Consider the following 22,177-nt stretch of genomic DNA (forward strand, 5'->3'; position numbering starts at 1 on the left):
CCCAAAACCCGCCGTTCACTGGACGATGGACGGCCACTTCCTCATATGACGTATACATGGTAGATACGCCGAAAAATAATAGCGGCGATGACAAGGAAAACCCAGCAAAGGAGGACCCTCCTAAACACAACCAAAGCGCCGGCGTCAGCGGCGCCGCTCTAAATCCCGCCGCAGCAGGGACAGCAACACCGGCACAGGAGACGACAACACTCCGGATGGTGCCGAAGACACAGAAGAACCCGATGAACAAACTGCCAAACAAGACAATCGGGAATCAGGGCATGTCAGCCCTGACGAACAGGCCATAGAAGAAGACTCGGAGGACGGTAGTTACCGTCCGCCCTCCGAGGAGGAGGTGAGCCTCGGCAATGAAGACTTCATCGTGCCCGAGGAGCCTCTGGAGCAGGAGCGCTTTAAGCTTCAGCTAATAGCCACTGCGAGGAGCCTGAAAAAGAAGCAGCAGCAGCTTCAAGCTGATCAAGACCTGCTCAATGACAGATGGACCGATGTCCTGGCAGCAGAGGAATACGGCCTTAAACGCCCAGCCAAAAGTTACCCGAAGCGCAAATTGCTACCTCAGTTTGATGATGAGGCGCCAGAACCTGCACCAGCATCACGCAATACGGTTGATCGGCCATCGCGCGGCCGGGATAAAACGGCAACCCGAGCCGAAAAACAGACTGTTCTACCTCGCCGTAAAGGCAGGGATAAGACAGCTCGGGGCTATACATATGACCTTCGTCAAGACTTGGACAGTAGAGCAGGACATACAAGATCGATCTACGGATCGTGAGGACGTGCCTTGACACGCGACGACGGCTACCTATTTGGACGTGACAAACCTAGTCACGCCCGGGCCGATAACCATAGACGGACTCTATCGGAGCTACGTCGCGACGCGGCTCGATATAGAGGCGCCGTGCACCCTCTTTGCTTCACCGATGAAGTAATGGACAATGAATTCCCCGAAGGGTTCAAACCCGTCAATATTGAATCATACGACGGAACAACCGATCCCGCGGTATGGATCGAGGATTTTATTCTCCACATTCACATGGCCCGCGGAGATGACCTCCATGCTATCAAATACCTCCCACTAAAGCTCAAAGGGCCAGCTCTGCACTGGTTAAACAGCCTGCCTGGAAATTCCATCGGCAGCTGGGAGGACTTGCAGGAAGCCTTTCTTGACAACTTCCAAAGAACATATGTCCGGCCACCAGATGCCGATGACTTAAGTCACATAGTCCAACAGCCTGGAGAGTCAGCCAGGAAATTCTGGACTAGATTCCTAACTAAAAAGACTGTCCGGATGCTGAAGCCCTAGCGGCCTTTAAACATAGCATCCGTGATGAATGGCTCGCCCGCCACCTCGGCCAAGAAAAGCCGAAATCTATGGCAGCCCTCACGGCACTCACGACCCGCTTTTGCGCGGGTGAGGATAGTTGGCTGGCTCGTAGCAAAAACACAACCAGCGAGGCAGGCCCCTCTGAGGTCAAGAACAGCAACGGCAAGCTCCGACGCAGCAAACACAAACGCTGAAGTAATGGCGACAACACCGATGACACTCCTGTCAACGCCGGATTCAGCGGCTCCAAGTCCGGTCAGCGAAAAAGGCGTATATAAGGAACAATCAAGGACCATCCGGCTTGGATCGCATACTCGACCGTCCGTGCCAAATCCATGGCACCCCAGACAAACCAGCCAACCATACCAACAGAGATTGCTGGATGTTTAAGCAAGCCGGCAAGTTAAATGCCGAGACCAAGGAAAAGGGATCGTAGAGCGAGGACGATGACGAGGAACCCCGGTAGACAAACACAGGGGGACAGAAGAAGTTTCCCCCTCAGGTCAAAACGGTGAACATGATATATGCTACACACATCCCCAAAAGGGAGCGCAAGCGCGCACTAATGGACGTTTATGCAATAGAGCCAGTCGCCCCAAAATTCAACCCATGGTCATCGTGCCCGATCACTTTTGATCGTCGGGATCATCTGACCAGTATCCGGCATGGCGGATCAGCCGCACTAGTCCTGGACCCAATCATTGATGGATTCCACCTAACACGAGTCCTCATGGACGGTGGCAGCAGCCTCAATCTGCTCTATCAGGATACAGTGCGCAAAATGGGCATTAATCCATCACAGATCAAGCCCACAAGGACTACCTTTAAAGGAAACATACCATGTGTAGAGGCCCGCTGTACAGGCTCAATCACACTAGAGGTAGTCTTCAGATCTCCGGACAACTTCCAAAGCGAGGAATTAATCTTCGATATCGTCCCCTTTCGCAGCGGCTATCACGCACTACTTGGACGAACTGCATTTGCTCGATTCAATGCGGTACCTCACTATGCTTATCTTAAGCTCAAGATGCCCGGTCCACGCGGCGTTATAACGGTCAACGGAAACACGGAACGCTCCCTCCAAACAGAGGAGCACACCGCCACCCTGTTGGAAATATGCCCTAGAGGCAATAATAAAATGGTTATTATTATATTTGCTTGTTCATGATAATTGTCTATTGTTCATGGTATAATTGTGTTATCCGGAAATCGTAATACATGTGTGAATACATAGACCACAACATGTCCCTAGTGAGCCTCTAGTTGACTAGCTCGTTGATCAACAGATAGTCATGGTTTCCTGACTATGGACATTGGATGTCATTGATAACGGGATCACATCATTAGGAGAATGATTTGATGGACAAGACCCAATCCTAAGCATAGCACAAGATCGTGTAGTTCGTTTGCTAGAGCTTTTCCAAATGTCAAGTATCATTTCCTTAGACCATGAGATTGTGCAACTCCCGGATACCATAGGAGTGCTTTGGGTGTGCCAAACGTCACAACGTAACTGGGTGGCTATAAAGGTGCACTACGGGTATCTCCGAAAGTGTCTGTTGGGTTGGCACGAATCGAGACTGGGATTTGTCACTCCGTATGACGGAGAGGTATCTCTGGGCCCACTCGGTAATGCATCATCATAATGAGCTCAATGTGACCAAGTGTTTGGTCACGGGATCATGCATTACGGTACGAGTAAAGTGACTTGCCGGTAACGAGATTGAACAAGGTATTGGGATACCGACGATTGAATCTCGGGCAAGTAACGTACCGATTGACAAAGGGAATTGTATACGGGATTGATTGAATCCTCGACATCGTGGTTCATCCGATGAGATCATCGTGGAACATGTGAGAGCCAACATGGGTATCCAAATCCCGCTGTTGGTTATTGACCGGAGAGTCGTCTCGGTCATGTCTGCATGTCTCCCGAACCCGTAGGGTCTACACACTTAAGGTTCGGTGACGCTACAGTTGTAGAGATATTAGTATGCGGTTAACCGAAAGTTGTTCGGAGTCCCGGATGAGATCCCGGACGTCACGAGGAGTTCCGGAATGGTCCGGAGGTAAAGATTAATATATGGGAAGTCCTATTTTGGCCACCGGAAAATGTTCGGGATTTTTCGGTATTGTACCGGGAAGGTTCTAGAAGGTTCCGAAGTGGGTCCCACCTGCATGGGGGGACCCACATGAACGTGGGTAGTGGGGGCAAGGCCCCACACCCCTGGTCAAGGCGCACCAAGATCCCACCTTAGAAGGAATAAGATCATATCCCGAAGGGATAAGATCAAGATCCCTAAAAAAGGGGGATAACAATCGGTGGGGAAGGGAAATGACGGGATTTCTTTCCCCCACCCTTGCCAACACCCCAATAGACTTGGAGGGTAAGAAACCAGCCCCCTCCACCCCTATATATAGTGGGGAGGCGCATGGGAGAAGCACCCCAAGCCCCTGGCGCCTCCCTCTCCCTCCCGTGACACCTCTCCCTCTCGCTGAGCTTGGCGAAGCCCTGCCGAGATCCCCGCTGCTTCCACCACCACGCCGTCGCGCTGCTGGATCTCCATCAACCTCTCCCTCCCCTTGCTGGATCAAGAAGGAGGAGATGTCTTCCCCAACCGTACGTGTGTTGAACGCGGAGGTGCCGTCCGTTCGGCGCTCGGTCATCGGTGATTTGGATCACGACGAGTACGACTCCATCAACCCCGTTCACTTGAACGCTTTCGCTCGCGATCTACAAGGGTATGTAGTTGCACTATTTTCCCTCTCGTTGCTAGAAGACTCCATAGATTGTTCTTGGTGATGCGTAGAATTTTTTTTAATTTCTGCAACGATCTCCAACAGTGGCATCATGAGCTAGGTCTATGCGTAGTTTCTATGCACGAGTAGAACACAAAGCAGTTGTGGGCGTCGATATTGTCAATTTACTTGCCGTTACTAGTCTTATCTTGATTCGGCGGCATCGTGGGATGAAGCGGCCCGGACCGACCTTACACGTACGCTTACGTGAGACAGGTTCCACCGACTGACATGCACTAGTTGCATAAGGTGGCTAGCGGGTGTCTGTCTCTCCCACTTTAGTCGGATCGGATTTGATGAAAAGGGTCCTTATGAAGGGTAAATAGAAATTGGCATATCACGTTGTGGCTTTACGTAGGTAAGAAACGTTCTTGCTAGAAACCTATAGAAGCCACGTAAAAACATGCAACAACAATTAGAGGACGTCTAACTTCTTTTTGCAGCATATGCCTTGTGATGTGATATGGCCAAAAGGATGTGATGAATGAAATATATGTGATGTATGAGATTGATCATGTTCTTGTAATAGGAATCACGACTTGCATGTCGATGAGTATGACAACCGGCAGGAGCCATAGGAGTTGTCTTTATTTTTGTATGACCTGCGTGTCATTGAATAACGCCATGTAAATTACTTTACTTTATTGCTAAACACGTTAGCCATAGAAGTAGAAGTAATCGTTGGCGTGACAACTTTATGAAGACACGATGATGGAGATCATGGTGTCATGCCGGTGACGAAGATGATCATGGCGCCCCGAAGATGGAGATCAAAGGAGCAATATGATACTGGCCATATCATGTCACTATTTGATTGCATGTGATGTTTATCATATTTTGCTTCTTATTTGCTTAGTATGACGGTAGTAAGTAAGATGATCCCTTATAATAATTTCAAGAAAGTGTTCCCCCTAACTGTGCGCCATTGTGAAAGTCCGTTGTTTCGAAGCACCACGTGATGATCGGGTGTGATAGATTCTAACGTTCACATACAACGGGTGTAAGACAGATTTACACATGCAAAACAATTAGGTGGACTTGACGAGCCTAGCATGTACAGACATGGCCTCGGAACACAAGAGACCGAAAGGTCGAACATGAGTCGTATAGAAGATACGATCAACATGAAGATGTTCACCGATGTTGACTAGTCCGTCTCACGTGATGATTGGACACGGCCTAGTTGACTCGGATCATGTTTCACTTAGATGACTAGAGGGATGTCTATCTGAGTGGGAGTTCATTGAATAATTTGATTAGATGAACTTAATTATCATGAACTTAGTCTAAAATCTTTACAATATGTCTTGTAGATCAAATGGCCCACGCTAATGTTGCCCTCAACTTCAACGCGTTCCTAGAGAAAACCAAACTGAAAGATGATGGCAGCAACTATACGGACTGGGTCCGGAACCTGAGGATCATCCTCATTGCTGCCAAGAAAGATTATGTCCTAGAAGCACCGCTAGGTGACGCACCCATCCCAGAGAACCAAGACGTTACGAACGCTTGGCAGCAGCGTGCTGATGATTACTCCCTCGTTCAGTGCGGCATGCTTTACTGCTTAGAACCGGGGCTCCAAAAGCGTTTTGAGCAACACGGAGCATATGAGATGTTCGAAGAGCTGAAAATGGTTTTCCAAGCTCATGCCCGGGTCGAGAGATATGAAGTCTCCGACAAGTTCTTCAGTTGTAAGATGGAGGAAAATAGTTCTGTCAGTGAGCACATACTCAAAATGTCTGGGTTACACAACCGCTTGACTCAGCTGGGAGTTAATCTCCCGGATGACGCGGTCATTGACAGAATCCTTCAGTCGCTTCCACCGAGCTACAAGAGCTTTGTGATGAACTTCAATATGCAGGGGATGGAAAAGACCATTCCTGAGGTATATTCAATGCTGAAATCAGCAGAGGTGGAGATCAAAAAGGAACATCAAGTGTTGATGGTGAATAAAACCACTAAGTTCAAGAAAGGCAAGGGTAAAAAGAACTTCAAGAAGGACGGCAAGGGAGTTGCCGCGCCCGGTAAGCCAGTTGCCGGGAAGAAGCCAAAGAATGGACCCAAGCCTGAGACTGAGTGCTTTTATTGCAAGGGAAGTGGTCACTGGAAGCGGAACTGCCCCAAGTACTTGGCGGACAAGAAGGCCGGCAACACCAAAGGTATATGTGATATACATGTTATTGATGTGTACCTTACCAGAACTCGTAGTAGCTCCTGGGTATTTGATACCGGTGCGGTTGCTCATATTTCTAACTCAAAGCAGGAGCTGCGGAATAAACGGAGACCGGCAAAGGACGAGGTGATGATGCGCGTCGGGAATGGTTCCAAGGTCGATGTGATCGCCGTCGGCACACTACCTCTACATTTACCTACGGGATTAGTTTTAAACCTCAATAATTGTTATTTAGTGCCAGCTTTGAGCATGAACATTGTATCAGGATCTCGTTTAATTCGAGATGGCTACTCATTTAAATCCGAGAATAATGGTTGTTCTATTTATATGAGAGATATGTTTTATGGTCATGCCCCGCTGGTTAATGGTTTATTCTTAATGAATCTCGAACGTAGTGTTACACATATTCATAGTGTGAATACCAAAAGATGTAAGGTTGATAATGATAGTCCCACATACTTGTGGCACTGCCGTCTTGGTCACATTGGTGTCAAACGCATGAAGAAGCTCCATGCAGATGGACTTTTGGAGTCTCTTGATTACGAATCATTTGACACGTGCGAACCATGCCTCATGGGTAAGATGACCAAGACTCCGTTCTCCGGAACAATGGAGCGAGCAACCAACTTATTGGAAATCATACATACTGATGTGTGCGGTCCAATGAGTGTTGAGGCTCGCGGTGGCTATCGTTATGTTCTCACTCTCATTGATGACTTGAGTAGATATGGGTATGTCTACCTAATGAAACACAAGTCTGAGACCTTTGAAAAGTTCAAGGAATTTCAGAGTGAGGTTGAGAATCAACGTGACAGGAAAATAAAGTTCTTACGATCAGATCATGGAGGGGAATATTTGAGTCACGATTTTGGCACACACTTAAGGAAATGTGGAATAGTTTCACAACTCACGCCGCCTGGAACACCTCAGCGAAATGGTGTGTCCGAACGTCGTGATCGCACTCTATTGGATATGGTGCGATCTATGATGTCTCTTACCGATCTACCGCTCTCATTTTGGGCTATGCTTTAGAGACTGCCGCGTTCACTTTAAATAGGGCTCCGTCGAAATCCGTTGAGACGACACCATATGAATTATGGTTTGGGAAGAAACCTAAGCTATCGTTTCTAAAAGTTTGGGGATGCGATGCTTATGTCAAGAAACTTCAACCTGAAAAGCTCGAACCCAAGTCGGAAAAATGCGTCTTCATAGGATACCCTAAGGAAACCATTGGGTATAGCTTCTACCTCAGATCCGAAGGCAAGATCTTTGTTGCCAAGAACGGGTCCTTTCTGGAGAAAGAGTTTCTCTCGAAAGAAGTAAGTGGGAGGAAAGTGGAACTTGATGAAGTACTACCTCTTGAACCGGAAAGTAGCGCAGCTCAGGAAGATGTTCCTGTGGTGCCTGCACCGACTAGAGAGGAAGTTAATGATGATGATGATCAAGGTACTTCGGATCAAGCTCCTACTGAACTTCGTAGGTCCACAAGGACACGTTCCGCGCCAGAGTGGTATGGCAACCCTGTCTTGGAAATCATGTTGTTAGACAACGGTGAACCTTCGAACTATGAAGAAACAATGGCGGGCCCAGATTCCGACAAATGGCTTGAAGCCATGCAATCCGAGATAGGATCCATGTATGAAAACAAAGTCTGGACTTTGACAGACTTGCCCGATGATCGGCGAGCGATAGAAAACAAATGGATCTTTAAGAAGAAGACAGACGCGGATGGTAATGTTACCATCTATAAAGCTCTACTTGTCGCTAAGGGTTATCGACAAGTTCAAGGGGTTGACTACGATGAGACTTTCTCACCCGTAGCGAAGCTGAAGTCCGTCCGAATCATGTTAGCAATTGCCGCATACTATGATTATGAGATATGGCAAATGGACGTCAAAACGGCATTCCTTAATGGCTTTCTTAAGGAAGAATTGTATATGATGCAGCCGGAAGGTTTTGTCGATCCTAAGAATGCTAACAAGGTATGCAAGCTCCAGCGCTCCATCTATGGGCTGGTGCAAGCATCTCGGAGTTGGAACATTCGATTTGATGAGATGATCAAAGCGTTTGGGTTTACACAGACTTATGGAGAAGCCTGTGTTTACAAGAAAGTGAGTGGGAGCTCTGTAGCATTTCTCATATTATATGTGGATGGCATACTGTTGATGGGAAATGATATAGAATTCTTGGGAAGCATAAAGGCCTACTTGAACAAGTGTTTTTCAATGAAGGACCTTGGAGAAGCTGCTTATATATTAGGCATCAAGATCTATAGAGATAGATCAAGACGCCTCATTGGTCTTTCACAAAGTACGTACCTTGACAAGATATTGAAGAAGTTCAATATGGATCAGTTCAAGAAGGGGTTCTTGCCTGTATTGCAAGGTGTGCAATTGAGCACAGCTCAATGCCCGACCACGGCAGAAGATAGAGAAAAGATGAGTGTCGTCCCCTATGCCTCGGCCATAGGGTCTATTATGTATGCCATGCTGTGTACCAGACCTGATGTAAACCTTGCCGTAAGTTTGGTAGGAAGGTACCAAAGTAATCCCGGCATGGAACACTGGACAGCGGTCAAGAATATCCTGAAGTACCTGAAGAGGACTAAGGATATGTTTCTCGTTTATGGAGGTGACGAAGAGCTCGTCGTAAAGGGTTACGTCGATGCTAGTTTTGACACAGATCTGGATGACTCTAAGTCACAAACCGGATACGTGTATATTTTGAATGGTGGGGCAGTAAGCTGGTGCAGTTGCAAGCAAAGCGTTGTGGCGGGATCTACATGTGAAGCGGAATACATGGCGGCCTCAGAGGCAGCACAAGAAGCAATCTGGGTGAAGGAGTTCATTACCGACCTAGGAGTTATTCCCAATGCATCGGGCCCGATGACTCTCTTCTGTGACAACACTGGAGCTATTGCCCTTGCGAAGGAGCCCAGGTTTCACAGGAAGACCAGGCATATCAAGCGTCGCTTCAACTCCATTCGTGAAAATGTTCAAAATGGAGACATAGATATTTGTAAAGTACATACAGACCTGAATGTAGCAGATCCGTTGACTAAACCTCTCCCTAGAGCAAAACATGATCAACACCAGAACTCTATGGGTGTTCGATTCATCACAATGTAACTAGATTATTGACTCTAGTGCAAGTGGGAGACTGTTGGAAATATGCCCTAGAGGCAATAATAAAATGGTTATTATTATATTTCCTTGTTCATGATAATTGTCTATTGTTCATGGTATAATTGTGTTATCCGGAAATCGTAATACATGTGTGAATACATAGACCACAACATGTCCCTAGTGAGCCTCTAGTTGACTAGCTCGTTGATCAACAGATAGTCATGGTTTCCTGACTATGGACATTGGATGTCATTGATAACGGGATCACATCATTAGGAGAACGATGTGATGGACAAGACCCAATCATAAGCATAGCACAAGATCGTGTAGTTCGTTTGCTAGAGCTTTTCCAAATGTCAAGTTTCATTTCCTTAGACCATGAGATTGTGCAACTCCCGGATACCATAGGAGTGCTTTGGGTGTGCCAAACGTCACAACGTAACTGGGTGGCTATAAAGGTGCACTACGGGTATCTCCGAAAGTGTCTGTTGGGTTGGCACGAATCGAGACTGGGATTTGTCACTCAGTATGACGGAGAGGTATCTCTGGGCCCACTCGGTAATGCATCATCATAATGAGCTCAATGTGACCAAGTGTTTGGTCACGGGATCATGCATTACGGTACGAGTAAAGTGACTTGCCGGTAACGAGATTGAACAAGGTATTAGGATACCGACGATCGAATCTCGGGCAAGTAACGTACCGATTTTGACAAAGGGAATTGTATACGGGATTGATTGAATCCTCGACATCGTGGTTCATCCGATGAGATCATCGTGGAACATGTGGGAGCCAACATGGGTATCCAGATCCCGCTGTTGGTTATTGACCGGAGAGTCATCTCGGTCATGTCTGCATGTCTCCCGAACCCGTAGGGTCTACACACTTAAGGTTCGGTGACGCTAGAGTTGTAGAGATATTAGTATGCGGTTAACCGAAAGTTGTTCGGAGTCCCAGATGAGATCCCGGACGTCACGAGGAGTTCCGGAATGGTCCGGAGGTAAAGATTAATATATGGGAAGTCCTATTTTGGCCACCGAAAAATGTTCGGGATTTTTTGGTATTGTACCGGGAAGGTTCTAGAAGGTTCCGAAGTGGGGCCCATCTGCATGGGGGGACCCACATGAACGTGGGTAGTGGGGGCAAGGCCCCACACCCCTGGTCAAGGCGCACCAAGATCCCACCTTAGAAGGAATAAGAACATATCCCGAAGGGATAAGATCAAGATCCCTAAAAAAGGGGGATAACAATCGGTGGGGAAGGGAAATGACGGGATTTCTTTCCCCCACCTTTGCCAACGCCCCAATGGACTTGGAGGGCAAGAAACCAGCCCCCTCCACCCCTATATATAGTGGGGAGGCGCATGGGAGCAGCACCCCAAGCCCCTGGCGCCTCCCTCTCCCTCCCGTGACACCTCTCCCTCTCGCTGAGCTTGGCGAAGCCCTGCCGAGATCCCCGCTGCTTCCACCACCATGCCGTCGTGCTGCTGGATCTCCATCAACCTCTCCCTCCCCTTGCTGGATCAAGAAGGAGGAGACGTCTTCCCCAACCGTACGTGTGTTGAACGCGGAGGTGCCGTCCGTTCGGCGCTCGGTCATCGGTGATTTGGATCACGACGAGTACGACTCCATCAACCCCGTTCACTTGAACGCCTCCGCTCGCGATCTACAAGGGTATGTAGATGCACTCTTTTCCCTCTCGTTGCTAGAAGACTCCATAGATTGTTCTTGGTGATGCGTAGAATTTTTTTTAATTTCTGCAACGATCTCCAACACACCCTAGCAGCAGAAGTACAGAGCGGCCTTTTCAAGCAGAACCGTAATCCGGCTGCCGAGCCCCTGGACACCATTAAAAGAGTCCAGACTATGCTGCAACAGGGCATCTCGGCTCGTCAAGAGCTCGATTTGCAATTCGGCCTCCGTCCCAACCCCGATCAAGTAGTGGCATTCGTACCACGCATACATAATTACACACTCAAAATTCCATGGGCATCGACGGAGGCACAACTAGTTTGTGATCCATAGTTCGGCTCGACTGATCCCGGACACACGTATACTTCCAACATTTCATTTTTCCTTTTTCATATTTTCTTACATAAGCCTTCTTCGACAGCCGGATTACTGGCCCTGTCAAAGGATGAAATACACCAAGGAAGCAAGGAGCTTTGACGTACAAGGGAGGCCCCATGTGGCCTCTGCTGACGATCTCTATACCTGTTTCACATACCCGCACGCAGATCGCTCTTGGTCATGGCATATTAAATAGCTTTACTCACTTATTGCATTACTTGCACAAGTACGCCTCGACATATTAATCAAATCACAAGGGAAATTTATTGGCAGCGTCAGCTTATTACCTTTTTTTCCCTGCCTTTGTATTTATTACTCACCGCACTCGTACACCCTGGTACGTATTACTTCGCCACAGGCTTCATGACGCCCCGCAATACGGCAAGAAAGTCCGAACATTTTTACAGCATGGTTCGGCACCCCGAACTTATAGCATTATATGCATCGGCTCCGAATCATGTCTTTGGTCAATAGTTGGGTTGCCCGGCTCCTGTGTCTAGGGTAGTAAAGGGAGAACTACTGCGATTGTGCCCCGGTTCTTCCAGACGAGCACCTCAGTAGAGAAAGCCGAAAATTGACTGTCATGATGCGGCGAGAGCTGGTCAGCTGTTCGAGAGGTTTCAAATCCTTAGAGATTTTTTCTGCTTTATGCGAGGAATCGGTTTCTATCCGATCAGGCGTGTATAGCGCCCCTGGTTCGGCCTTCCGAATACCAGGGGCTTCGCCGAAATTCTCATTGTCAAACTCCTATGGCTAAGTGAGGGCGATAAAAGCCGTATAGTCTGATTGCCTTGTTCGTTGCGCTAAACACCTCCTTTAAGGACCAGAAGGTTGAGTAAAGAGTGTTTAGATTTATCCCGAACACCCCCGTAGTCTCTACATGGGGGCAGAAGCCGACGACTGGTTAACCCTCAGATTTCATAAACGGCCGCACAGGAGGTAAAATTTTAAGAGTCACAAGCATTATATTACATAACGACCTTGTTTCATATTACATGACATGATAACATGAATGTTTTTATGGGAATATAACATCCTTCGCACATTGCTCCGCCACAAGGCGGGATCCCTCCAGGACACTATCAAAATATAGCTCAGGTCGACGGTGCTCCTTGCCCTCAGGCGGTCCCTCGGTCATTAGCTTCTTGGAATCCATCTTCGCCCAGTGCATCTTGGCGCGGGCAAAGGCCATCCGTGCACCTTCAATGCAGACCGACCGCTTCATGACTTCAAGCCGTGGGCAGGCACTCACAAGCCGCTTCACAAGTCCAAAGTAGCTGCTGAGCATAGGCTCGGCAGGCCATAGCTGAACTATTAGGTCCTTCATGGCTAGCTCGGTCGCCTTGTGCAGCTCGACCAGCTGTTTCAGCTGGTCGCTGAAGGTGTGACACCCCCGATTTGACCGTACACTAATCATGCACGCAAATGTGTACGATCAAGATCAGGGACTCACGGGAAGATATCACAACACAACTCTAAAACATAAATAAGTCATACAAGCATCATAATACAAGCCAGGGGCCTCGAGGGCTCGAATACAAGTGCTCGATCACAGACGAGTCAGCGGAAGCAACAATATCTGAGTACAGACATAAGTTAAACAAGTTTGCCTTAAGAAGGCTAGCACAAAAGTAGCAACGATCGAAAAGGCAAGGCCTCCTGCCTGGGACCTCCTAACTACTCCTCGAAGCCGAACTCCATGTAGCATCATCCTCGGGATCTCTAGCTCCTGGACTCCAGCCTCTGGTTGCGACAATCCGGTATAGAAAAAGGGAAAAGAGGGAGAAAAGCAACCGTGAGTACTCATCCAAAGTACTCGCAAGCAAGGAGCTACACTACATATGCATGGGTATATGTGTAAAGGGCCATATCAGTGGACTGAACTGCAGAATGCCAGAATAAAAGGGGGATAGCTAGTCCTTTCGAAGACTACGCTTCTAGCAGCCTCCATCTTGCAGCATGTAGAAGAGAGTAGATTGAAGTCCTCCAAGTAGCATCGTATAGCATAATCCTACCCGGCAATCCCCTCCTCGTCGCCCTGTTAGAGAGCGACCACCGGGTTATATCTGGCACTTGGAAGGGTGTGTTTTATTAAGTATCCAGTTCTAGTTGTCATAAGGTCAAGGTACAACTCCGGGTCGTCCTTTTACCGAGGGACACGGCTATTCGAATAGATAAACTTCCCTGCAGGGGTGCACCACATAACCCAACACGCTCGATCCCATTTGGCCGGACACACTTTTCTGGGTCATGCCCGACCTCGTAAGATCAACGCGTCGCAGCCCTACGTAAGCACAACAGAGCGGTCAGCACGCCGGTCTAATCCTAAGCGCGCAGGGGTCTGGGCCCACCGCCCTATGCACACCTGCACGTTGCGAACGCGGCCGCGAGCAGACCTAGCAACCCACACGATCACGGCGGTTACGTGAAAGCGGTCCAACACGGCGCGCGCCACTCAGTCGCTGACGTCACGAAGGCTTCGGCTGATACCACGACGCCGGGATACCCATAACTACTCCCGCGTAGATGGTTAGTGCGTATAGACCAAATGGCCAGACTCAGATCAAATACCAAGATCTCATTAAGCGTGTTAAGTATCCGCGAACGCCGACCAGGGCCAGGCCCACCTCTCTCCTAGGTGGTCTCAACCTGCCCTGTCGCTCCGCCACGAAGTAACAGTCGGGGGCCGTCAGGAACCCAGGCCCACCTCTACCGGGGTGGAGCCACCTGTCCTTTCAGCCCCCTCACCAGCATCACTTGCGGGTACTCAACGAGCCGACCCGACTTTAGTCACCACATGTGTCATGTATATAGTATATAAGTATATACCCGTGATCACCGCCCAGGTGATCACGGCCCGATAGTATAGCACAGCAGACGGACAAGAATGTAGGGCCACTGATGGAAAACTAGCATCCTATACTAAGCAGGTAGGATTGCAGGTAAAGGTAACAACAGTAGTAGCAAGGATAGGCTATGCATCAGGATAGGATATCGGAAAACAGTAACATGCTACACTACTCTAATGCAAGCAGTATAGAGAAGAATAGGCGATATCTGGTGATCAGGGGGGCTTGCCTGGTTGCTCTGGCAAGTAGGAGGGGTCGTCAACTCCGTAGTCGAACTGGGCAGCAGCAGCGTCGGTCTCGTAGTCTACCGGAGAGAAGAGGGGGGAAGAAACAGTAAATACAATGCAAACATAAGCATGACGATGCGTGACATGAAAATGAGCAGTGCTAGGTGTGTCCTAACGCGACAGTAGGTGGTACCGGCGAAGGGGGGGAACAGCCGGGAAAGTATTCCCGATGTTTTGCGTTTTCGGACAGACGGACCGGAGGGGGAAAGTTGCGAGTTCGATATGTTAGGGAGGTGTGGTGGACGAACGGACTGCGTATCCGGATTCGTCTCGTCGTTCTGAGCAACTTTCATGTAGAAAACATTTTCATCCGAGTTACGGTTTAAAAGATATGAATTTTCAAAGATTATTTGAATTTCATGAATTATTTAATTAGCAGAAAAGGAATATGACGCCAGCATGACGTATGAGTGACGTCAGCAGTCAACAGTCCGGTTGACTGGTCAAAACTGACACAGGGGACCCACCTGTCATAGACAGTGGGTTAAACAGAGTTCAAACTAATCTAAATTTAGTTAGTAAAACTACTGGGCCCACCTGTCAGTGACTGATCAGGTTTTAACTAATTAAGTTTATTTTTAAAAACGTTTGACTAACCTAATTAGGTGGTGGGGCCTATATGTCAGTGGCTGGGGAATAGTACCCCGCGTTGACCGTGGTCAACGCAGTCAAACAGAGGCGCGGGGGCCCACTGTCAGCGGCACTGAGCGGGCCCCACGCCACGCCAGGTCAGGGCCGGCGCCGGAGGAGCTCCGGCGACCAAAACATAGGCGGCCCCTCGCCGGAGTTGGCGGGAATCGCGCTACAAGTGACCATTTGGCCCGGGGTTTGGCCCTACGGGACGCGCACGTCGCGCCGCGTCAGATGTGGGCAGTGGCAGGAGCGGAGACGGCCGGAATCGGGCGGGGCGTCGACGGGCGGCGGCAGCCGGAGTTGGGCGAGCACGGGATCGACTCTACGGGCGCTAATGCGATGGACTGGCGGCACGGGCGGTATCGGGGCGATGCACTGAGCACGACCGAGTGCTTGCCCGGCCCTGAAACAAACGGCAGCAGCAGCGACGATGACCGCAGTGGCGGGAGGTTCGGCAATGGCGGGGAAACGAAGCTAGGGGCGCGCAGGGAAAACGGGGAGAGAGGGGAGGTGTGCGAGCTCACAGTGGTCGCAGAGGAGGGGTGGCGAGGTCTGGGGCGCTGTGTAGCTCGTGAATCGACGGCGAGGTTGTGCGACGGCGGACAGGGAAGAAGATGAAGCAGGCGTCGTCGATGGGGCCTCCCGTCTGCGATCTAGCACCGTAGTCCACGTAGGGGGGCACGCACTTCCTCCTGGACAGGCCGGTGCAGCTGGAGGCGGCCGGGGGGGGGGGGGGCGGTGGTTCGCGTTGGCGAGCTCCGGCTTGGGCGTTCGGCGAGCTGGGAGGAGCAGGGAGAGTGGAAGAGAGCGAGGCAGATCTGGACGAGGTGAGAGGGGGGTATCGGGCGGCTAGGGTTCCAGGGGAAGGAGAGTGGGAGCCGGGGGTTCTTATCCACTCGCCGGCGCCAGCGAGCTGGTCCGGCGGGGCTCCTCCCCTGTAGCGACGTGCCTGAGGAACAGGACGAGCGACCGGGTGGGGGTGGGCCACTGGGCTGAGCTAGCTGGGCCGGTTCGGCTGGCTAGGCCCAGGGGGCAGGGGTCTTCCCCCTTTTTTTTGCCTTTCTCTTTTTTTTAAAACCTTTTATTATTTTCTATTTTTTTGTTTTCCTTTTTGTTACTATTTATGTTAGTTTTATAAATTATAAAATTAGTTCCTAAAATAGTATTACTACTTATTCTAATGCCACAATAACTTGGGCACCCAAACAAATTAGTTTAACATTTTATATATTATAAAAGGAATTTAATTATTGGTTTTAGCTATTATTTATTTACTTTCGAGCATTCAGTTATTTTATAAAAGTGTGGTTTCTCCCCCATTATTATCTATGCAATATTTGGTTCACTCCGAACATTTTAGTTTTAATATTTGAAAACTTTTATTGTTTGCTTGATTTTGAACTTTGAATTTTGGACCGGTTTTGATCTAACGATAGATTAGCAACAGTAACGGAGGTAACATGGCACCATTAGCGGAGTTTTACTGTAGCTTGATTATCCGGGCGTCACAGAAGGGCACCGGATGTTCTGGTCCGAGGTATTGAGACCAGAATAGCTTCTCCGTAGAACTCCCTTCTTCGGCTCGATAGAACTCGACAGCATCCGATACGTGCTACCTCTTGAGCACTGCGTTGGTTTTCCCTTGAAGAGGAAAGGGTGATGCAGCAAAGTAGCGTAAGTATTTCCCTTAGTTTTTGAGAACCAAGGTATCAATCCAGTAGGAGGCTACGCGCGAGTCCCTCGCACCTACACAAACAAATAAATCCTCGCAACCAACGCGATAAGGGGTTGTCAATCCCTACACGGTCACTTACGAGAGTGAGATCTCATAGATATGATAGGATAATATTTTTGGTATTTTTATGATAAAGATGCAAAGTAAAATAAAAGCAACGGAAATAACTAAGTATTGGAAGATTAATATGATGGAAAATAGACTTGGGGGCCATGGGTTTCACTAGTGGCTTCTCTCAAGAGCATAAGTATTTTACGGTGGGTGAACAAATCACTGTTGAGCAATTGACAGAATTGAGCATAGTTATGAGAATATCTAGGTATGATCATGTATATAGGCATCACGTCCGAGACAAGTAGACCGACTCCTGCCTGCATCTACTACTATTACTCCACACATCGACCTCTATCCAGCATGCATCTAGAGTATTAAGTTCATAAGAACAGAGTAACGCTTTAAGCAAGATGACATGATGTAGAGGGATAAATTCATGCAATATGATAAAACCCCCATCTTGTTATCCTCGATGGCAACAATACAATACGTGCCTTGCTGCCCCTACTGTCACTAGGAAAGGACACCGCAAGATTGAACCCAAAGCTAAGCACTTCTGCCATTGCAAGAAAGATCAATCTAGTAGGCCAAACCAAACTGATAATTCGAAGAGACTTGCAAAGATAACCAATCATACATAAAAGAATTCAGAGAAGATTCAAATATTGTTCATAGATAAACTTGATCATAAACCCACAATTCATCGGTCTCAACAAACACACCGCAAAAGAAGATTACATCGAATAGATCTCCACGAGAGAGGGGGAGAACATTGTACTGAGATCCAAAAAGAGAGAAGAAGCCATTTAGCTAATAACTATGGACCCGAAGGTCTGAGATAAACTACTCACACTTCATCGGAGAGGCTATGGTGTTGATGTAGAAGCCCTCCGTGATTGATGCCCCCTCCGGCGGAGCTCCGGAATAGGACCCAAGATAGGATCTCGTGGGTACAGAAGGTTGCGGTGGTGGAATTAGGTTTTTGGCTCCGTATCTGATCGTTTGAGGGTACGTAGGTATATATAGGAGGAAGGAGTATGTCGGTGGAGCAACGTGGGGCCCACGAGGGTGGAGGGCGCGCCCAGGGGGTAGGCGCCCCCTACCTCGTGGCTTCCTGGTAGCTTTCTTGACGTAGGGTCCAAGTCCTCTGGATCATGTTCGTTCCGAAAATCACGTTCCCGAAGGTTTCATTCCGTTTGGACTCCGTTTGATATTCTTTTTCTGCGAAACTCTGAAATAGGCAAAAAACAGCAATTCTGGGCTGGGCCTCAGGTTAATAGGTTAGTCCCAAAAATAATAAAAGTGAATAATAAAGCCCAATAATGTCCAAAACAGAAGATAATATAGCATGGAGCAATCAAAAATTATAGATACGTTGGAGACGTATCAAGCATCCCCAAGCTTAATTCCTGCTCGTCCTCGAGTAGGTAAATGATAAAAACAGAATTTTTGATGTGGAATGCTACATAATCCATCAAATCCATCAAATCTTTTACCCAAAACTTGAAAACTTGAAAACTTGAAAACTAATACGTTGGAGACGTATCAAGCATCCCCAAGCTTAGGCTCTTGCCACTCCTTGTTACATAATCCATCAAATCTTTTACCCAAAACTTGAAAACTTCACAACACAAAACTTAGCAGAAAATCTCGTGAGCTCCGTTAGCGAAAGAAAACAAAAGATCACTTCAAGGTACTGTAATGAACTCATTATTTATTTATATTGGTGTTAAACCTACTGTATTCCAACTTCTCTATGGTTTATAAACTATTTTACTAGCCATAGATTCATCAAAATAAGCAAACAACACATGAAAAACAGAATCTGTCAAAAACAGAACAGTCTGTACTAATCTGTAACTAATGCAAACTTCTGGAACTCCAAAAATTCAGCAAAAATAGGAATGCCTAGACAATTTGTTTATTGATCAGCAGCAATTAGAATCAATATTTTATCACGTTCTGGTGATTTTTAACAATTGTTTTTGTGAACAGAAAGTTTCTGGAATTTACAGCAAGATCAAATAACTATCATCCAAGAAGATCCTATAGGTTTAACTTGGCACAAACACTAATTAAAACATAAAAACAAATCTAACCAGAGGCTAGAACAAATATTTATTCCTAAACAGAAGCAAAAAGCAAAAAACTAAAAATAAAATTGGGTTGCCTCTCAACAAGCGCTATCGTTTAACGCCCCTAGCTAGGCATAGATAATTTTAATGATGCTCGCATGAGAGACAAGAATTGAAGCACAAAGAGAGCATCATGAAACACGTGACAAACACATCTAAGTCTAACATACTTCCTATGCATAGGCATCTTATAGGCAAACAAATTATCTTAGCAAGCAAAAACTAGCATATGCAAGGAAGCGGAAAGAAACAATAGCAATCTCCACATAACGAGAGGTAATTTATTATCATGAAAATTTCTACGACCATATTTTCCTCTCTCATAATAATTACATGTGGGATCATAAGAAAATTCAACAAAATAGCTATCACATAAAATATTTTCAACGCGATCCACATGCATGCAAAGTTGACACTCTTCCGAAATAGTGGGATTAACATTAACTAAAGTCATGACCTCTCCAAACCCACTTTTATAAAAAAAAATCATAAGATTGAATATTCTCCAAATATGTGGGATATAAAGTTGACACTCTTCCAAACCCACTTTCAATATTATTGCAAACAATATTATCAATCTCATATTCATCATGGGGATTAAATAAATTTTCAAGATCATAAGAAGAATCACCCCAATCATGATCATTGCAATAAGTAGTAGACATTGCAAAACTAGCATCCCCAAGCTTAGGGTTTTGCATATTATTAGCACAACTGACATCAAGAGAATTTATAGTAAAATCATTGAAATCATGCTTTTCATCGAGGGAACTATCAAGCATGGGTGCAATAGCAACAATCTCATTTTCAACATAAGGGACTATAGCAAATTCGTCTTCATAAATATTGGCATCATGGCCACAAGAATAGCAAGCATCATGTTCATCAAGGGATATTTCAACCAAATCATCGGAATCATCATTATCTATAGATTCATGCTTATCATTATTTTCTTCCAAAGCAACAGTCATTCTTTCAATAAATTCTTGGACATAGACATTATGAGCAAAGTTTTCATTGCAATATTTAAGTATGACGGAATTTTCAGATTTGTTGAGAGTAAAATCATACTTTTCAATCAAAGAAGCAACTTCATGAGCACCCTTAAAAACGACAAATTCTTCAATTTGTTCGATATCATAGTAGCTATAAACACCCTTTGCATAAGAAGATAAGATTTCATTATCATTGAACTCACATAGGTAGGGAAGGTGTTTTTTAGGGTTCTTAGAGCAACAAGTAAAATCACAAATTTCACAAAGATTCCAAGCATAACATAGCAAACTATTTATATGATACCATAAGCGCTTCCCTTTTTTAGACAAACGATGACGCACAAAATGAGCATGCTCATCTAAAGATTTCCCATCAACTAGGCTAGTTGGGGTTTCAGCACGAGCACATAAGGATCGAAGATGATCCAAGTAGAACACTTTAAGTGGATCCATATCAATAGATTTTCAGCAAGCGAAGATGCAAGCATGTAGAAGGCACAAGGAAACACAAACAAAGATACATACGGGAAGAAGGCGAACGAAAAAGAGAGGGCGACAAAACGGCAAGGGTGAAGTGGGGGAGAGGAAAACGAGAGGCAAATGGCAAATAATGTAATGCGAGAGATAAGGGTTTGTGATGGGTACTTGGTATGTTGACTTTTGCGTAGACTCCCCGGCAACGGTGCCAGAAATCCTTCTTGCTACCTCTTGAGCACTGCGTTGGTTTTCCCTTGAAGAGGAAAGGGTGATGCAGCAAAGTAGCGTAAGTATTTCCCTCAGTTTTTGAGAACCAAGGTATCAATCCAGTAGGAGCTACGCGCGAGTCCCTCGCACCTACACAAACAAATAAATCCTCGCAACCAACGCGATAAGGGGTTGTCAATCCCTACACGGTCACTTACGAGAGTGAGATCTCATAGATATGATAGGATAATATTTTTGGTATTTTTATGATAAAGATGCAAAGTAAAATAAAAGCAACGGAAATAACTAAGTATTGGAAGATTAATATGATGGAAATTAGACCCGGGGGCCATAGGTTTCACTAGTGGCTTCTCTAAAGAGCATAAGTATTTTACGGTGGGTGAACAAATTACTGTTGAGCAATTGACAGAATTGAGCATAGTTATGAGAATATCTAGGTATGATCATGTATATAGGCATCACGTCCGAGACAAGTAGACCGACTCCTGCCTGCATCTACTACTATTACTCCACACATCGACCGCTATCCAGCATGCATCTAGAGTATTAAGTTCATAAGAACAGAGTAACACTTTAAGCAAGATGCCATGATGTAGAGGGATAAATTCATGCAATATGATAAAAACCCCATCTTGTTATCGTCTGTGGCAACAATACAATACGTGCCTTGCTGCCCCTACTGTCACTGGGAAAGGACACCACAAGATTGAACCCAAAGCTAAGCACTTCTCCCATTGCAAGAAAGATCAATCTAGTAGGCCAAACCAAACTGATAATTCGAAGAGACTTGCAAAGATAACCAATCATACATAAAAGAATTCAGAGAAGATTCAAATATTGTTCATAGATAAACTTGATCATAAACCCACAATTCATCGGTCTCAACAAACACACCGCAAAAGAAGATTACATCGAATAGATCTCCACGAGAGAGGGGGAGAACATTGTATTGAGATCCAAAAAGAGAGAAGAAGCCATTTAGCTAATAACTATGGACCCGAAGGTCTGAGATAAACTACTCACACTTCATCGGAGAGGCTATGGTGTTGATGTAGAAGCCCTCCGTGATTGATGCCCCCTCCGGCGGAGCTCCGGAACAGGCCCCAAGATAGGATATCGTGGGTACAGAAGGTTGCGGTGGTGGAATTAGGTTTTTTGGCTCCGTATCTGATCGTTTAGGGGTACGTAGGTATATATAGGAGGAAGGAGTACGTCGGTGGAGCAACGTGGGGCCCACGAGGGTGGAGGGCGCGCCCAGGGGGGTAGGCGCGCC

Source organism: Aegilops tauschii, chromosome 3, assembly GCF_002575655.3.
Source record: "Aegilops tauschii subsp. strangulata cultivar AL8/78 chromosome 3, Aet v6.0, whole genome shotgun sequence".
In the NCBI taxonomy this organism is placed as follows: domain Eukaryota; kingdom Viridiplantae; phylum Streptophyta; class Magnoliopsida; order Poales; family Poaceae; genus Aegilops; species Aegilops tauschii.